The 17,736-nt window shown below is 45.7% G+C and overlaps 1 protein-coding gene across 6 annotated transcripts in view; it reads right to left on the reverse strand.

The window, feature by feature from the left end:
- LOC141144757 (C-C chemokine receptor type 3-like) overlaps positions 1-17,736 on the reverse strand; it is a 404,626-nt gene that overhangs the window by 370,091 nt on the left and 16,799 nt on the right. Inside the window, exon 2 of one of the 6 annotated variants that reach the window (XM_073630749.1) lies at positions 15,403-15,625. The exons of the other annotated variants lie outside the window; for them this stretch is intronic. The gene's annotated coding sequence lies outside the window, so the exon portion shown is untranslated. The remainder of the gene's footprint in view (positions 1-15,402; positions 15,626-17,736) is intronic. 6 annotated transcript variants of the gene reach the window in all.

The raw sequence follows: 17,736 nt of genomic DNA on the forward strand, positions 1-17,736 counted from the left end.
GGAGGGTGCTTTGGGGTAGCCCCCCAAAACACCTTGTCCCCATGTTGATGAGGACAAGGGCCTCATCCCCACAACCCTGGCCAGTGGTTGTGGGGGTCTGCAGGCGGGGGGCTTATCGGAATCTGGAAGCCCCCTTTAACAAGGGGACCCCCAGATCCCGCCCCCCCCCTGTGTGAAATGGTAAGGGGGTACAAAAGTACCCCTACCATTTCACTAAAAAACTGTCAAAAATGTTAAAAATGACAAGAGACAGTTTTTGACAATTCCTTTATTTAAATACTTCTTCTTTCTTCTATCTTCCTTCATCTTCTGGTTCTTCTGGCTCTTCTGGTTCTTCCTCCGGCGTTCTCGTCCAGCATCTCCTCCGCGGCGTCTTCTATCTTCTTCTCCTCGGGCCGCTCCGCACCCATGGCATGGGGGGAGGCTCCCGCTCTTCTCTTCTTCTTCATCTTCTTCTCTTCTTCTTTTCTTCTCTTCTTCATTTTCTTCTCCGGGCCGCTCCTCACACATGCTAGCATGGCGGGAGGCTCCCGCTGTGTGACGGCGCTCCTCGTCTGGCAGTTCTTAAATAACGGGGGGCGGGGCCACCCGGTGACCCCGCCCCCCTCTGACGCACGGTGACTTGACGGGACTTCCCTGTGACGTCACGGGGAATGCCACAGGGAAGTCCCGTCATGTCCAGTGCGTCAGAGGGGGGCGGGGTCACCGGGTGGCCCCGCCCCCCGTTATTTAAGAACTGTCAGACGAGGAGCGCCGTCACACAGCGGGAGCCTCCCTTCATGCCAGCATGGATGCGGAGCGGCCCGGAGAAGAAAATGATGAAGAGAAGAAGAGAAGAAGATGAAGAAGAAGAGAAGAGCGGGAGCCTCCCCCCATGCCATGGGTGCGGAGCGGCCCGAGGAGAAGAAGATAGAAGACGCCGCGGAGGAGATGCTGGACGAGAATGCCGGAGGAAGAACCAGAAGAGCCAGAAGAACCAGAAGAACCAGAAGATGAAGGAAGATAGAAGAAAGAAGAAGTATTTAAATAAAGGAATTGTCAAAAACTGTCTCTTGTCATTTTTAACATTTTTGACAGTTTTTTAGTGAAATGGTAGGGGTAATTTTGTACCCCCTTACCATTTCACACAGGGGGGGGCCGGGATCTGGGGGTCCCCTTGTTAAAGGGGGCTTCCAGATTCCGATAAGCCCCCCGCCCGCAGACCCCCACAACCACCGGCCAGGGTTGTGGGGATGAGGCCCTTGTCCTCATCAACATGGGGACAAGGTGTTTTGGGGGGCTACCCCAAAGCCCCCTCCCAATGTTGAGGGCATGTGGCCTGGTACGGTTCAGGAGGGGGGGGGGGCGCACTCTCGTCCCCCCCTCTTTTCCTGCGGCCTGCCAGGTTGCGTGCTCGGATAAGGGTCTGGTATGGATTTTTGGGGGGACCCCACGCCGTTTTTTTTTTTTTTTGGCGCGGGGTTCCCCTTAAAATCCATACCAGACCTGAAGGGTCTGGTATGGAATTTAGGGGGAACCCCACGTCATTTTTTTTTTTAAACTTTGGCCGGGGTTCCCCTTAATATCCATACCAGACCTGAAGGGCCTGGTATGGAATTTAGGGGGACTCCCACGTCATTTTTTTTTTTTTAATTTTGGTTCGGGGTTCCCCTTTGGGGAATTCCCATGCCGTTTTTATCAATGAACTTCTATGTGTATTGTCGGCAATGCATTAGCCGCGGGTAGTTTTAAATAAGTTTTTTCCTTCAAAATGTCATTTTGCTGTCAGACTGTTCTAAACACAGGAAACATGCGCCCCTTTACAGGCATACTATAGACACCCCCCAGGTACGAAATTTAAAGGGATATTACACTTTTATTGTTTGACTTTAAGCATTATTAAAATCACTGCTCCTGAAAAAACGGCCGTTTTTAAAACTTTTTTTTGCATTGATCCATGTCCCCTGGGGCAGGACGCAGGTCCCCAAACACTTTTTATGACAATAACTTGCATATTAGCCTTTAAAATTAGCACTTTTGATTATTCATGTTCGTGTCCCATAGACTTTAACGGTGTTCGCGTGTTCGAACAAACTTTTTTCCTGTTTGCATGTTCTGGTGCGAACCGCACAGGGGGGTGTTCGGCTCATCCCTATTCAAGAGCCTGCCCGTGCTATTAATAGGATCAGAAGACGCACACAAGCACTTGTCTTCAGGTAGCTATAGGTACAGCTGTGCAGGGTACACAGTACACTAACTGTAAATACTTCAAGAGCATGCCTATGCTATTAATAGGATAAGAAGAAGCACACAAGCACTTGTCTTCAGGTAGCTATACTGTAGGTGCAACTGTGCAGGGTACACAGTACACTAACTGTAAATACTTCAAGAGCCTGCCTGTGCTATTCATAGGATCAGAAGAAGCACACAAGCACTTGTCTTCAGGTAGTTATAGGTGCAACTGTGCAGGGTACACAGTACACTAACTGCAAATACTTCAAGAGCCTGCCTGTGCTATTAATAGGATCAGAAGAAGAACACAAGCACTTGTGTTCAGGTAGCTATACTGTAGGTGCAACTGTGCAGGGTACACAGTACACTAACTGTAAATACTTCAAGAGCCTGCCTGTGCTATTAATAGGATCAGAAGAAGAACACAAGCACTTGTCTTCACTTAGCTATACTGTAGGTGCAACTGTGCAGGGTACACAGTACACTAACTCTAAATATTTCAAGAGCCTTCCTGTGCTATTAATAGGATCAGAAGAAGCACACAAGCACTTGTCTTCAGGTAGCTATAGGTGCAACTGTGCAGGGTACACAGTACACTAACTGTAAATTCTTCAAGAGCCTGCCTGTACTATTAATAAGATCAGAAGAAGAACACAAGCACTTGTCTTCACCTAGCTATACTTTAGGTGTAACTATGCAGGGTACACAGTACACTAATTGTAAATAATTCAAGACCCTGCCTGTGCTATTAATAGGATCAGAAGAAGAACACAAGCACTTGTCTTCACGTAGCTATACTGTAGGTGCAACTGTGCAGGGTACACAGTACACTGACTGTAAATATTTCAAGAGCCTGCCTTTGCTATTAATAGGATCAGAAAAAGCACACAAGCACTTGTCTTCAGGTAGCTATAGGTGCAACTGTGCAGGGTACACAGTACCCTAACTGTAATTACTTCAAGAGCCAGCTTGTGCTATTAATAGGATCAGAAGAAGCACACAAGCCCTTGTCTTCAGGTAGCTATACTGTAGGTGCAACTGTGCAGGGTACACAGTACAGTAACTGTAAATACTTCAAGAGCCTGCCTGTGCTATTAATAGGATCAGAAGAAGCACACAAGCCCTTGTCTTCAGGTAGCTATACTGTAGGTGCAACTGTGCAGGGTACACAGTACACTAACTGTAAATACTTCAAGAGCCTGCCTGTGCTATTAATAGGATCAGAAGAAGAACACAAGCACTTGTCTTCAGGTAGTTATACTGTAGGTGCAACTGTGCAGGGTACACAGTACACTAACTGTAAATACTTCAAGAGCCTGCCTGTGCTATTAATAGGATCAGAAGAAGAACACAAGCACTTGTCTTCAGGTAGCTATACTGTAGGTGCAACTGTGCAGGGTACACAGTACACTAACTGTAAATACTTCAGGAGCCTGCCTGTGCTATTAATAGGATCAGAAGAAGAACACAAGCACTTGTCTTCAAGTAGCTATACTGTAGGTGCAACTGTGCAGGGTACACAGTACACTAACTGTAAATACTTCAAGAGCCTGCCTGTGCTATTAATAGGATCAGAAGAAGCACACAAGCACTTGTCTTCAAGTAGTTATAGGTGCAAGTGTGCAGGGTACACAGTACACTAACTGTAACTACTTCAAGAGCCTGCCTGTGCTATTAATAGGATCAGAAGAAGAACACAAGCACTTGTCTTCAGGTAGTTATAGGTGCAACTGTGCAGGGTACACAGTACACTAGCTGTAAGTACTTCAAGAGCCTGCCTGTGCTATTAATAGGATCAGAAGAAGCACACAAGCACTTGTCTTCAGGTAGCTATAGGTGCAACTGTGCAGGGTACACAGTACACTAACTGTAAGTACTTCAAGAGCCTGCCTGTGCTATTAATAGGATCAGAAGAAGCACACAAGCACTTGTCTTCAGGTAGTTATAGGTGCAACTGTGCAGGGTACACGGTACACTAACTGCAAATACTTCAAAAGCCTGCCTGTGCTATTAATAGGATCAGAAGAAGAACACAAGCACTTGTCTTCAGGTAGCTATACTGTAGGTGCAACTGTGCAGGGTACACAGTACACTAACTGTAAATACTTCAAGAGCCTGCCTGTGCTATTAATAGGATCAGAAGAAGAACACAAGCACTTGTCTTCACCTAGCTATACTTTAGGTGTAACTGTGCAGGGTACACAGTACACTAATTGTAAATAATTCAAGACCCTGCCTGTGCTATTAATAGGATCAGAAGAAGAACACAAGCACTTGTCTTCAGGTAGCTATACTGTAGGTGCAACTGTGCAGGGTACACAGTACACTAACTGTAAATACTTCAAGAGCCTGCCTGTGCTATTAATAGGATCAGAAGAAGCACACAAGCACTTGTCTTCAAGTAGTTATAGGTGCAAGTGTGCAGGGTACACAGTACACTAACTGTAACTACTTCAAGAGGCTGCCTGTGCTATTAATAGGATCAGAAGAAGAACACAAGCACTTGTCTTCACCTAGCTATACTTTAGGTGTAACTGTGCAGGGTACAGTACACTAATTGTAAATAATTCAAGACCCTGCCTGTGCTATTAATTGGATCAGAAGAAGAACACAAGCACTTGTCTTCACGTAGCTATACTGTAGGTGCAACTGTGCAGGGTACACAGTACACTAACTGTAAATATTTCAAGAGCCTGCCTGTGCTATTAATAGGATCAGAAGAAGCACACAAGCACTTGTCTTCAGGTAGCTATAGGTGCAACTGTGCAGGGTACACAGTACCCTAACTGTAATTACTTCAAGAGCCAGCTTGTGCTATTAATAGGATCAGAAGAAGCACACAAGCCCTTGTCTTCAGGAAGCTATACTGTAGGTGCAACTGTGCAGGGTACACAGTACACTAACTGTAAATACTTCAAGAGCCTGCCTGTGCTATTAATAGGATCAGAAGAAGCACACAAGCCCTTGTCTTCAGGTAGCTATACTGTAGGTGCAACTGTGCAGGGTACACAGTACACTAACTGTAAATACTTCAAGAGCCTGCCTGTGCTATTAATAGGATCAGAAGAAGAACACAAGCACTTGTCTTCAGGTAGTTATACTGTAGGTGCAACTGTGCAGGGTACACAGTACACTAACTGTAAATACTTCAAGAGCCTGCCTGTGCTATTAATAGGATCAGAAGAAGAACACAAGCACTTGTCTTCAGGTAGCTATACTGTAGGTGCATCTGTGCAGGGTACACAGTACACTAACTGTAAATACTTCAAGAGCCTGCCTGTGCTATTAATAGGATCAGAAGAAGAACACAAGCACTTGTCTTCAGGTAGCTATACTCTAGGTGCAACTGTGCAGGGTACACAGTACACTAACTGTAAATACTTCAAGAGCCTACCTGTGCTATTAATATGATCAGAAGAAGCACACAAGCCCTTGTCTTCAGGTAGCTATACTGTAGGTGCAACTGTGCAGGGTACACAGTACATTAACTGTAAATACTTCAAGAGCCTGCCTGTGCTATTAATAGGATCAGAAGAAGAACATAAGCACTTGTCTTCACCTAGCTATACTGTAGATGTAACTGTGCAGGGTACACAGTACACTAACTGTAAATAATTCAAGAGCCTGCCTGTGCTATTAATAGGATCAGAAGAACACAAGCACTTGTCTTCAGGTAGCTATACTGTAGGTGCAACTGTGCAGGGTACACAGCACGCGAACTGTAAATACTGTAAAAACACCTGCCTGCCTGTCAGTATATTAGGAAGAGAATAACAGGAATGGATCTCGCTAAACTGAATACAGTGTATATATTGTCATGAACCTTGGAATACTGGATTGTCATGAAGCTTGGAATACTGAAGTATTTCTCCTTTGATTCTATTACACAGTGGGGCGTCGTCTGCCCTGTCTTAAGGCTAACCCCCTCCAGATGGCTCCATGGTCTGGAAGAAAGGCATTGTTCTGTGTTTGACCATTTGTTTATGTACTTTAATTACCCCCTGGGGCTTCTCTGTGTCATTACACATATCAGTCCTCCTATTCAAGCTATCGGACCACTCTCTGCTGATCTTGTTTCAAGTCCTCATTTGCATGGACAAGTGGAACTGAGTGAAGTGAAATGTACTTTATAATTGACCAATAGGAAAGTGGTTGTTGGGGGCGGGGTGTTCAAACTGCTGTGTATAAAAGTGTGTTGTGTGCATCCAATAAAAGTGAAATTCCTGTTTGAACTTACATACAGCCTGCCTGGTGTTTGTTCTGAGTTATCACAACTGGATTAGAACGGCACATAGCTGTAGTTCGAATCCCGGAGCATCGGATGACCAAACCATCAGACGTTGCGATCTGCAATCTGATTCTATAGCCACAGAGGAGTGTCGGGAGAGTGGAACCGAGTGAGCAGGGGCTCATTACATATATATAGATATATATCTATAGATATAGATATATATATCTATATCTATAGATATATATATCTATATCTATAGATATAGATATATATATCTATAGATATAGATATATATATTTATATATCTATATCTATCTATAGATATATATATAGACAACACCTGGGATGCATATACTGTATATATACAAAACACTGTAAGTGCAGCTAACTGACTCGACCTGCCTACTCTAACTTAAATCAAATGACACTGTCTCTCTGTCTATCTATCTCTCTCCGCCGCCGCAACACACTACACAAGGCCACCACGCAGGCGGCCTTATATAGTGTGGGGCGTGTACTAAACCCCCTGAGCCATAATTGGACAAAGCCACCCTGGCTTTGGCCAATTGCAGTTCTCTGTACACACTGCACTGTGATTGGCCAAGCATGCGGGTCATAGTGCATGCTTGGCCAATCATCAGCCAGCAATGCACTGCGATGTCGCAGTGAATTATGGGTCGTGATGCGCCACTCGAATTTGGCGCAAATGGGCCATATCGTTCGAAATTCGTCGAACGGTCGAACAGGCGATATTCTAGTCGAACATGGGTTCGACTCGAACTCGAAGCTCATCCATAGTGATGGGTGATGGCTGACGGTCACTGATGGGTGACAGGTGATGGCTGACAGTCACTGACAGGTGACGGGTGATGGCTGATGGTCACTGATGAGTGACGGGTGATAGCTGGCGGTCACTAATGGGTGACAGGTGATGGGTAACAAGTGATGGCTGACGGTCACTGATGGGTGACGGGTGATGGCTGGCAGTCACTGATGGGTGACAGGTAGGGATAAGCTTTGAGTTTGAGCAGTGAACAATTTGAGGTGTTCGCAGCAAATTCGAAAGAGGGGGGACGAGAGTGGCCCCCCTCCTGAACCGTAGCAGGCCACATGCCCTCAACATTGGGAGGGTGCTTTGGGGTAGCCCACCAGGGCCTCATCCCCACAACCCTTGGCCAGTGGTTATAGGGGGCTGTGGGTGAGGGGCTTATCATAATCTGGAAGCCCCCTTTAACAAGGGGACCCCCAGATCCCACCCCCCCCTGTGTGAAATGGTAAGGGGCTACAAAAGTACCCCTATCATTTCACAAAAAAACTGTCAAAAATGTTAAAAATGACAAGAGACAGTTTTTGACAATTCCTTTATTTAAAGTCTTCTTTTTTCCATCTTCTATCTTCTTTCTTCTATCTTCCTTCAGTTTCTTCCTCCATCTTCCTCCGCGGCATCTTCTCTTCATCTTTTTCTCTTCATCTTCTTATCTTCATCTTCTTCTCTTCATCTTCTTTTCGGGCCGCTCTGCATCCATGATTGGATGGGAGGCTCCCGTTGTGTGACGCTTCTCTCTTCATCTTTTTCTCTTCATCTTCTTGTCTTCATCTTCTTGTCTTCATCTTCTTTTCGGGCCGCTCTGCATCCATGATTGGATGGGAGGCTCCCACTGTGTGACGCTTCTCGTCTTCTGACTGTTCTTAAATAATGGAGGGCGGGGCCACCCGGTGACCCCACCCCCCTCTGACGCACAGGGACTTGATGGGGTCTTCCCTGTGGCATTCCCCGTAATGTCAGAGGGGGGTGGGGTCACCCGCCCCTCTGACGTCACGGGGAATGCCACAGGGAAGCGTCACACAGCGGGAGCCTCCCATCCAATCATGGATGCGGAGCGGCCCGAAAAGAAGATGAAGACAAGAAGATGAAGAGAAAAAGATGAAGAGAGAAGCATCACACAGCGGGGAGCCTCCCATCCAATCATGGATGTGGAGCAGCCTGAAAAGAAGATGAAGAGAAGAAGATGTAGATAAGAAGCTGAAGACAAGAAGATTAAGAGAAGAAGATGCCGCGGAGGGAGATGCCAGACGAGAACACCAGAGAAAGAAACAGAGGATCGGAGGAAGAAGAAGATGGAGGAAGAAACCGAAGGAAGATAGAAGAAAGAAGAAAGAAGATAGAAGATGGAAAAAAGAAGACTTTAAATAAAGGAATTGTCAAAAATTGTCTCTTGTCATTTTTAACATTTTTGACAGTTTTTTTGTGAAATGGTAGGGGTAATTTTGTACCCCCTTACCATTTCACATGGGGGGGCCGGGATCTGGGGGTCCCCTTGTGAAAGGGGGCTTCCAGATTCTGATAAGCCCCCGCCCGCAGACCCCCACAACCACCAGCCAAGGGTTGTGGGGATGAGGCCCTGGTCCTCATCAACATAGGGACAAGGTGCTTTGGTGGGCTACCCCAAAGCACCCTCCCAATGTTGAGGGCATGTGGCCTGGTACGGTTCAGGAGGGGGCGCTCTCTCACCCCCCCTCTTTTCCTGTGGCCTGCCAGGTTGCGTGCTCGGATAAGGGTCTGGTATGGATTTTTGGGGGGACCCCACGACAATTTTTTTTTTAATTTTGGCGCGGGGTTCCCCTTAAAATCCATACCAGAACTGAAGGGTCTGGTATGAATTTTGAGGGGGACCCCTACGTCATTTGTTAAAAAATTTTGGCCAGGGTTCCCCTTAATATCCATACCAGACCTGAAGGGCCTGGTATGGAATTTAGGGGGACCCCCACACCAGTTTTTTTTTAAATTTTGGTGCGGGGTTCCCCTGTGGGGAAATCCCATGCAGTTTTTATCAATGAACTTTTATGTGTATTGTCGGATCGGCAATTCATTAATAGCCGCGAGTTGCTTTAAATTACTTTTTTCCTTTGAAATGTCATTTTGCTGTCAGACTGTTCTAAACACGGGAAACATGCGCCCCTTTACAGGCATACTATAGACACCCCCCAGGTACGAAATTTAAAGGAATATTACACTTTTATTGTTTGACTTTAAGCATTATTAAAATCACTGCTCCCGAAAAAACGTTTGTTTTTAAAACTTTTTTGCATTGATACATGTGCCCTGGGGCAGGACCCGGGTCCCCAAACCCTTTTTAGGACAATACCATGCAAATTAGCCTTTAAAATTAGCACTTTTGATTTCGAACGTTCGAGTCCCATAGACCTCAATGGGGTTCTAACGTTTGTGCGAAGTTTTGGTCTGTTCCCAAGTTCTGGTGCGAACCGAACCAGGGGGTGTTCGGCTTATCCCTAGTGACAGGTGATGGGTGATGGCTGACGGTCACTGATGGGTGACAGGTGATGGCTGGCAGTCACTGATGGGTGACAGGTGATGGCTGATGGTCACTGATGGGTGACGGGTGATGGCTGATGGTCACTGATGGGTGACGGGTGATGGCAAATGGTCACTGATGGGTGACGGGTGATGGCTGACAGTCACTGATGGGTGAAGGGTGATGGGTGACAGGTGCACCGCTGAAGGTCACTGATGGCAGTCTCTTATGTGACAGGTGCACTTTATGGGGTGACTGTGGTCACTGTTGGGTAACAGATGACAATGGGGGGGCGATGGGACAGGTGTGGTGTTGGTGCACACACTACAAAACACAGATCGGTAACTCACTGCTCCTGGCTCTTCTCTCCTCACACTGGAAACGGTGTGTGAGGAGAGAAGAGCTGGTAACAGCTAATTTACATTTAGTGATCGGCTGTGAAATGATCACAGCCGATCACGTGGGTAAATAGCCAGCCAATGGCTGTTTACTGGTGTCGGTGACGAGCAGTGTTCCCGGTCGCGCTTGCGCTGTGCACATTGGGGTGGAACCATCTGTGATCGGCCGTGACTTCATCACGGCTGATCACATGGTAAACAGCCATGTCCAATGGCTGTTCACCCCCCACCCCCCTCGCCGCCATCGAAGAAACAGGGATGCGCGCACGATCACTCGCATTCCCTGTTTAAATGGGAGGCCGTCATATGCCGCCCTCCCACAATGAGAGCCGCGCCGCCTGGCCGTCATATGACCAGCGGTTGGCAAGCAGTTAAAGTATGAGACAAAATTAAATTTCTAGTTATATTAGGGAAATATAATCGCCTATTGTATCCTAACATATTAAATTCCTGTACCGCTTTTGAACTTGTTTTCTGAGTTGTTATATTTCAATAAACAAATTTGACAAGAAAAAACTGATAATGGGATTACATCCAGATGGTGGGAATTGAGGATGGAAAAGGATCTGGGAGTCCTGGTAGATCACAGGTGTAGCAATAGCATGCAATGCCAAGCTGCAGCGGGCAAGGCCAGCAGACTATTGGAATTTATTAAAAATGGTATTTACTCAAGTGATAAGAGAAATGATGTGCTAGAACTGAAGAGAGTCCAGAGAAGGGCAACAAAGCTAATAGGGGTGTGGAGGACCTCAGTTATGAGGAGCGACTACAATCATTAAATGTATTCTTCATACAGATAAGAAGCTTAAAAGGAGATTTGATTGCAATATCCAAATATCTAAATGGTGATTCTAGCATAGGGAGAAAACTTTTCAGTCACAGATCACTTAAGAAGACACATCAATGAAGTTGGATTAGAAGGGGTTTAATCTTAAACTGCGTAAGGGGTCCTTTACTGTTATGCCCTGGTACACACTGTCACGGAACGTCCCACACTCCGCTTGAGTGCTTCCGTCAGTATACCGCTTCCTAAGTTCTGGAACACGAGTCCAATGGATCCGGCTATAGGAACCCCCAAGAACTAGACAACACCAGTCTTGGAGTACATCAGAACTACTTCTTTATTTGAGATCTCACACACATTTATACACCAGGCTGACTCAAAGCTAACCTAATTAACCTAATTAACATGAGCTCCAATAGGAGTCGTCCCGTCTCCTACATTGTATAGAGGACAATGTGATCAGCTCATTCAATTAACATACATTACCATAAACATCAACACAGGGTTCATTAGAACAAACAACAATGAGTTGAATACCCTTAGAACCTGGACTAAACTTATTTGCATTAAACCCATTATAGCTGACATCAGACAGGTGAGTGGAGTTGATGACATTAGCATCTCCTCACAGGATGTGTCCCAACAGTATAATTCAGTCTTATCATTCTAATATGGCATATAAAGGGTTCCAGAGTCTGTGTGTTTTGGGGGGACATGGAGCTGAATCCAAAGTAACACCAACCCCAGGGTCCCCAGGCATACAGCTCACAGAGAGCACCATTCCCCCAAATGCTAGGGCCCATAATCGGTGGGCAAGAGGCTTGCGTTCGGTCCCCTCCAATAGCCTCTGTCCCGGGTGAGTCTGTCACACACACTATAAGATTTTACAATGGAAAATGTGTGATAGGACCGCGTTGTCGGAAATTCCGACCGTGTGTAGGCTCCATTACACATTTTCCATAGGAATTTCCGACACACAAAGTTTTAGAGCTTGCTATAAAATTTTCCGACAACAAAATCCGTTGTTGGAAATTCCGATCGTGTGTACACAAATCCGACGCACAAAGTGCCACGCATGCTGAGAATAAATTAAGAGACGAAAGCTATTGGCTACTGCCCCGTTTATAGTCCCGACATACGTGTTTTACGTCACCGCATTCAGAATGATCGGATTTTCCGACAACTTTGTGCGACCCTGTGTATGCAAGACAAGTTTGAGCCAACATCCGTCGGAAAAAATCCATGGATTTTGTTGTCGGAATGTCCGATCAATGTCCGACCGTGTGTACAGGGCATTAGAGTGGTAAGAATGTGGAACTCCCTTCCACAGTTGGTGGTGTCAGCAAGGACTGTTGATGATCTCAAAAACATTTAGATGGGCATCTTAACAAAGGTAATATACAGATATATGGGAGACAGTAGTGACACAAACACACACACACTAACAGTTTGAACTGGAGTCAATTTTGCTTAACACACAGAACCATTCCTAATATATTAGGGCTTGTTCACACCAGCAGCATTGGTGTCAGGGACCAACCCACAGGAGAACTGGCATCAATGGCCAGCAGAATCGCGGATCTACAAATACGAATTCTCCAATGCTAATGCGCACGCGTGCACGGGCGAGAACGTCCAGAACAGTATATTTGCCTGTGTGCACGCGCGTGCCAAAGCACACGCATGTGCGCCAAAGCGCATGCAATACGTGAGAGACTCCAGGCGCCAGTGTCCTATTTAAAGCCTGCTGCAGCAGTCACCAACTGCTGCATGATCTTCAGCTTCTTGTGTATTCCTGAGTTCCTGTTCCTGTTTGTCTTGGATTACCTGCTAAACGACCCGGCTTTCCTTGACCTGTCTGATCTGTGTTGATCCCAGCTTGACCCTTGGCTTGTTCCTGTTTACTCTACTCTGATCTGCTGCCCTGTGTATGAACCCCGGCTTGTTCCATTGGCTTTCCTACTGCTGGCTATCCTGTGTATGAACTCCGGCCTGGCTACTGACTCTGCTTCTGGTTCTCCCTGCTGCTCGATCTCGTCTGGTACTTCTGAGGTACCCCTGCCTAACAGTCAACCCTGCTCGTTAGCTGCCCACCAGTGGACTTCTCCTCTTCACCTCAGCCTGCCGCAGCTAGCAACCTCTGCCGCTTTGGGTATAGCTCTCACTGTGCCACCTTCAGGGGGCGCTCTGCACTTAGTCCCAAGGGAAGCCCTCCCAGCATTTCAGCCTTCGATCAGGTACGTGATAATCGGGCTGCTGGTGTGCACACAGTCCCAACTCGAGAACAGGATAATATGTCATATGGCTAAAGTTCATTCAAACATGCTATGTTGGAGTGCGCTGGAAAAAAGTAGGAAATGTATATTTGTGCAGTGCAGTGCATTGTGACATGTTCTGCATTGCTATAGTAGTGTTTTACCATGTGGTGTCTTGTGTGGCAGTAGCCATACTTGACACCACATGATAAAACACTACTGTGAGTCATGTCATGCTGTGTCAGAAAAAAACGTGAAGTTAGGTTTCTCAGTTTATTGTGGTGTGTTGTCAGCCCATTCAAATAGGCTGCATTAACACAAAACACGTTATTGTGGAGCATAACTTGGATTAACACATTGCATCACAATGCAGCCTAAAGCTACAGCAAGACATGAGAATCTGATATCATCTCAAGGCAGCTGAATATTTCTGGTGTGTGTCTACACAAAATACAGGAAAATCAGAAAGTATCAGTTTTATAGGAACTCTGTACCAAAGTAATATAGAGGGTGTCACTGCAAAACTCTCTTCTGAAAATTTCAGTTACCTGGCTGTCATGCTGATCCCAATAGTTTCAGTACTTCAAGCCACTGAACAAGACTGCAATTAGTATTTTTAGTGTAGCACCCTCCTAGGTACGTGCTAGAAGAGAGTATAGTTTTTGGTCTTTCTGCTTACCAGGAAGATGGTAAGGTAAAACTTAGAGTGCTCTCTGCCTACCAGGGAGCAGGATCTATTGGTTAGGTCTGCTCATTGTGCTCAGGTGCAGCTCAGCTTGTTTGACTGTCCCCCACTGGTCCAATAGGGAGGCAAATTGGGAGGGGACCTGACAAGTGAGTGTACAGGCTTTGTTACAGTCCTGGCAATTGCCAGAGGAGAGGTGCTGCATTGGGAGTTGAGCCTGGGAATGGAGTCCAGGAGGGAAGGGGCGGCTGCCCTCTTCTCCGCAGAAGGTGGTCATGCCACCTTGGGTGGTCAACCCAGAGAGAGAGAGAGAGAGAGACAGAGAAGCTGAACCCAGAGGTCCTGCAGAGCTGACTGGAAGGGAGACACCAGGAAGGATCTGATTCTACTTACTGTGGGTACAGATCTGTGTCTTTGGGGCCTGTCGAGTGAGGGCCATCCCCTTCAGCTAGAAGAGTTGGTGGATGGGTGTCAGTAAATGGGATGCTAGAGAGTATCCTTAAGTTAATGTAGTGCACCAAGTATACAATAGAGAAAATACTAGGACCCTTTTGGGAAATATATTATGAGCTGTTTATTTTTTGAATCTAGATCCATAATAAAATCATTGCGGTTCTATAGTCTTCTCTGCGGGAGCTCCGGCTGTCCGGCTCTTGGCCCCACGTGGTGGAAGCACGTTGACACTCCTGGACAGACACATCTCATATTTTACAATAACTCCTTGCCTCTGCATTATTTAGAGGTAGGGATCATCTTTTGGGAAACTATTTCTCGATAGGTGGACATAGCCTTTAGGCTTCATGCACACAGGGCATTTTTACAGCTGCTTTTACCAGTCAGACTTTTTTTTTTGCAGCTTAAAAACGCCTCTCCATGTTGTTCTATGGCCTCATGCACACACAGGTTTTTAGGAGCTGTAAGTGGCATAGGTGTTTTCAAGCTGCAAAAAGAAAAAACCCCAGGGCCAGCGCATTCTAAGGACATTATAGCTGTAAAAACCTCTAAATGTGGCTTAACACTGGATACAAGCTTTTTTTTTTGACATGTCAAAATCAATGGTCCCTATGAGAGCCCATTGATTTGAATAGAGAAACAGAAAGACACAAGGAAGGGAGGAAGAAAGAATGCTGCTCACCCCTATTGATCAAAACAAAAAAAGAAAAGAGGTTTCCCCAGACGGGGTTTTTTGGCAGCGGAATTAAAATATTAAACCAATGTTTGTGAAAAGATATATATTTTATTATACAAAAGTTGCTTCACCACAGCGGTTAAAAAATGAGCTCCTATATAGAGTGTTTTACACGTCTCGTGACAACCAACACATATGATGCAAGCCTATTTTCATAACAATATTGTATGTATGTTATCAATAGCACAATAATGGATCTGACGCGTTTCGACCTATATATTCCAGGTCTTCTTCAGAGGTCAATCTGCTAGAAATATACAACAAAAGTACATATATCAGGATTTGATTGCATGTATTCCATAACAGGTATACCGTATTCTATATGACATAATTACCCAATGGTGCGTGTCCTAAGACGAAAAAGCTTCCTATAGAGGTGTCCCCTTAAAATCAAAAATTGCCTGCTCACTTTCCCCCAGAGGTCCTATGGCACTTTCACCGGCGCAGCCTCCAATACCAGGGCAAGATCCCAAAGATGTGGCTTACGAGAGGTCACACTATAGAGCGCCCCCCATATGAATGCCCGGACCACACGACCGGTCAGTAGGAAGGCAACACCTGCAGCAAAACCCAAGAAGGAAACACATTTAGGAAACACATGCACTATATGCACTCGAACATTAAGTTTAGAAAGATAGGGTAGGTCTGTGAGTATACCTCACATACAGGCTATGGCCTTGTTATATTAAGTATACATATATATGTATATAGAAAAAATATAGGTGCATAAACAGTGCATGAAAATAGTTGAAAAACTCAAGTTGAAACATAAAAACACATCCAGATTGTGTGCAAATGCTAATAAATAGCGCTGGTGAACAGTGATGTTATAGAATCAAGGTGTGGAAGTAGTAACAGTTATTGACTAAGAAGTGAAAATGATAAATGGCAGTGAATGTCATAGTGTCGGTAGCAAGCGTGTATAAAAAGTAAGTAAGCAAAGGAGTGTCATGCAAAAACAAAACCAAAAAATATGAAAACCAGGTGAAGAAAAATGAAAATAGAAAAACTTGTGAGAGGGTGCCCACTATAAAGACTTTAAATATATTACCTAGTGACGGTGTAATGAATAAATGTGAAGCCGCACTGTGTTGCCCTGTGTGCTTACATTCACTTGTGACCTAACCCGGGATTGGCCACAGGATTGAATCGGGCTCAATAGACACCCGTCCCAATGGAGTTTAGTAAATCTGAAAGTATATAAAGTATAAAGATATTGTATACACAAAAAAGCGTCTATTATATATATATGATCAGTGTAATAAACCGATCATTCCATAAGGGACAACATTAGTGCGGGAGCACATTGTGAATAGGAGTACTTACAGAGTGAAGCTGCAGGAAAATCCACCAACCAGACAGAGAAAATGTCAATGTTGTGTGTTTGGGAAGATATATATACCCTTATTCCTAGGCGTGTGTCCAACGGGAAATGATTCGCCGCAGGTGTATGCACCTCCCCCTAATCTGAGGACCGATCCATGGGACCGCGCCAGGGGGCATGGCAGCCAGACGGCAGCCTTGTGTGGCCCCCCCAGCGTTCGGGGAGAGCCGGAGCTCCGTCACAGACATCATCGCCGTCGTAATCACGTGACGCTTCCGCATCACGTGGCACGCGCGGGGCCCCGCCCATGCGCAGTGAGCGGAAGCGTCCGAGGATGTCCCCGAACGCCGCCGGCAAGGGAGGAAGAATCCCCAATGTGGTAGCCAGGGCCAGCCTGGGTATCCAATGAGGAAGGGGGGAGGAGGAGCCAGCCATAAAGGCGGCCCTCCCCCCCCTTGCCGGGAAGGCACATCAAAGGGAAAAGGAAACCCTGGCTCAAAGGTCGCAGCAGCGAAATGGTGACATCTCACACAAGGAGGGGCAGACAAGACACGGGGAAGAAAGATGGCACAATCATCATACATATTAAATTAGTCAAGAGAAATAAATAAATAAATACATGAGGACTGATGATCCATCGCATTCATGGACCGTCATAAGCTGATATACACATTGGTTAACAGCATAAATGTACATGAGATCTCCATATGTGTAGGGAAAATTCACATGCCCTGGTATATAGAAAGCAGAGTAAAAAAAAAAAGGGAATAAAGTACAAAAAATATGCAGATGTATATCATCAAGGAAAATCAATTCATAGCAATTAATAATCATAAATATCTCTAGGGAGGGGGGAGGGGGGAAGGAAAAAGAGAGGAAAGCATCTTAAAATGAGTAACAGGGGGAAGACCCACAAAGAACAAGATGGCTCTATGTTGCTCAAAAAGGGGCCAAACAGGTTTCAATGAGTCTTGCCCGAAACAAAACCTTTTAAAAATGGGGCAAATGAGATAGCCTCATTCAGCCCCGGGAACGAGGTGGCATTTAGTTGAAATATCCAGAGTTTTGTTCCAATCACCGCCTCGATTGGGTATATGTACCCGATCGAGGGCGGTGAAGGATACTTTTGGCATCCTATAATTGTGTACTGATACTACATGTCGGCCCAATGGTAGATAGAGGTTGCCAATCTGCATGTGATAAATATGCTTAGACATCCGACGATGGAATTCTTGTTTGGTCTTGCCAACATAATAGGCGCCACACTCACGTGACATGAGATATACAATCCCTCGTGTTTGGCAATTAGTAAAGTGTTTAGGCTTGAAAAGGGCCCCGTTTGGAA

This window comes from Aquarana catesbeiana, linkage group LG05 (assembly GCF_042186555.1).
Source record: "Aquarana catesbeiana isolate 2022-GZ linkage group LG05, ASM4218655v1, whole genome shotgun sequence".
Taxonomy (NCBI): Eukaryota; Metazoa; Chordata; class Amphibia; order Anura; family Ranidae; genus Aquarana; species Aquarana catesbeiana.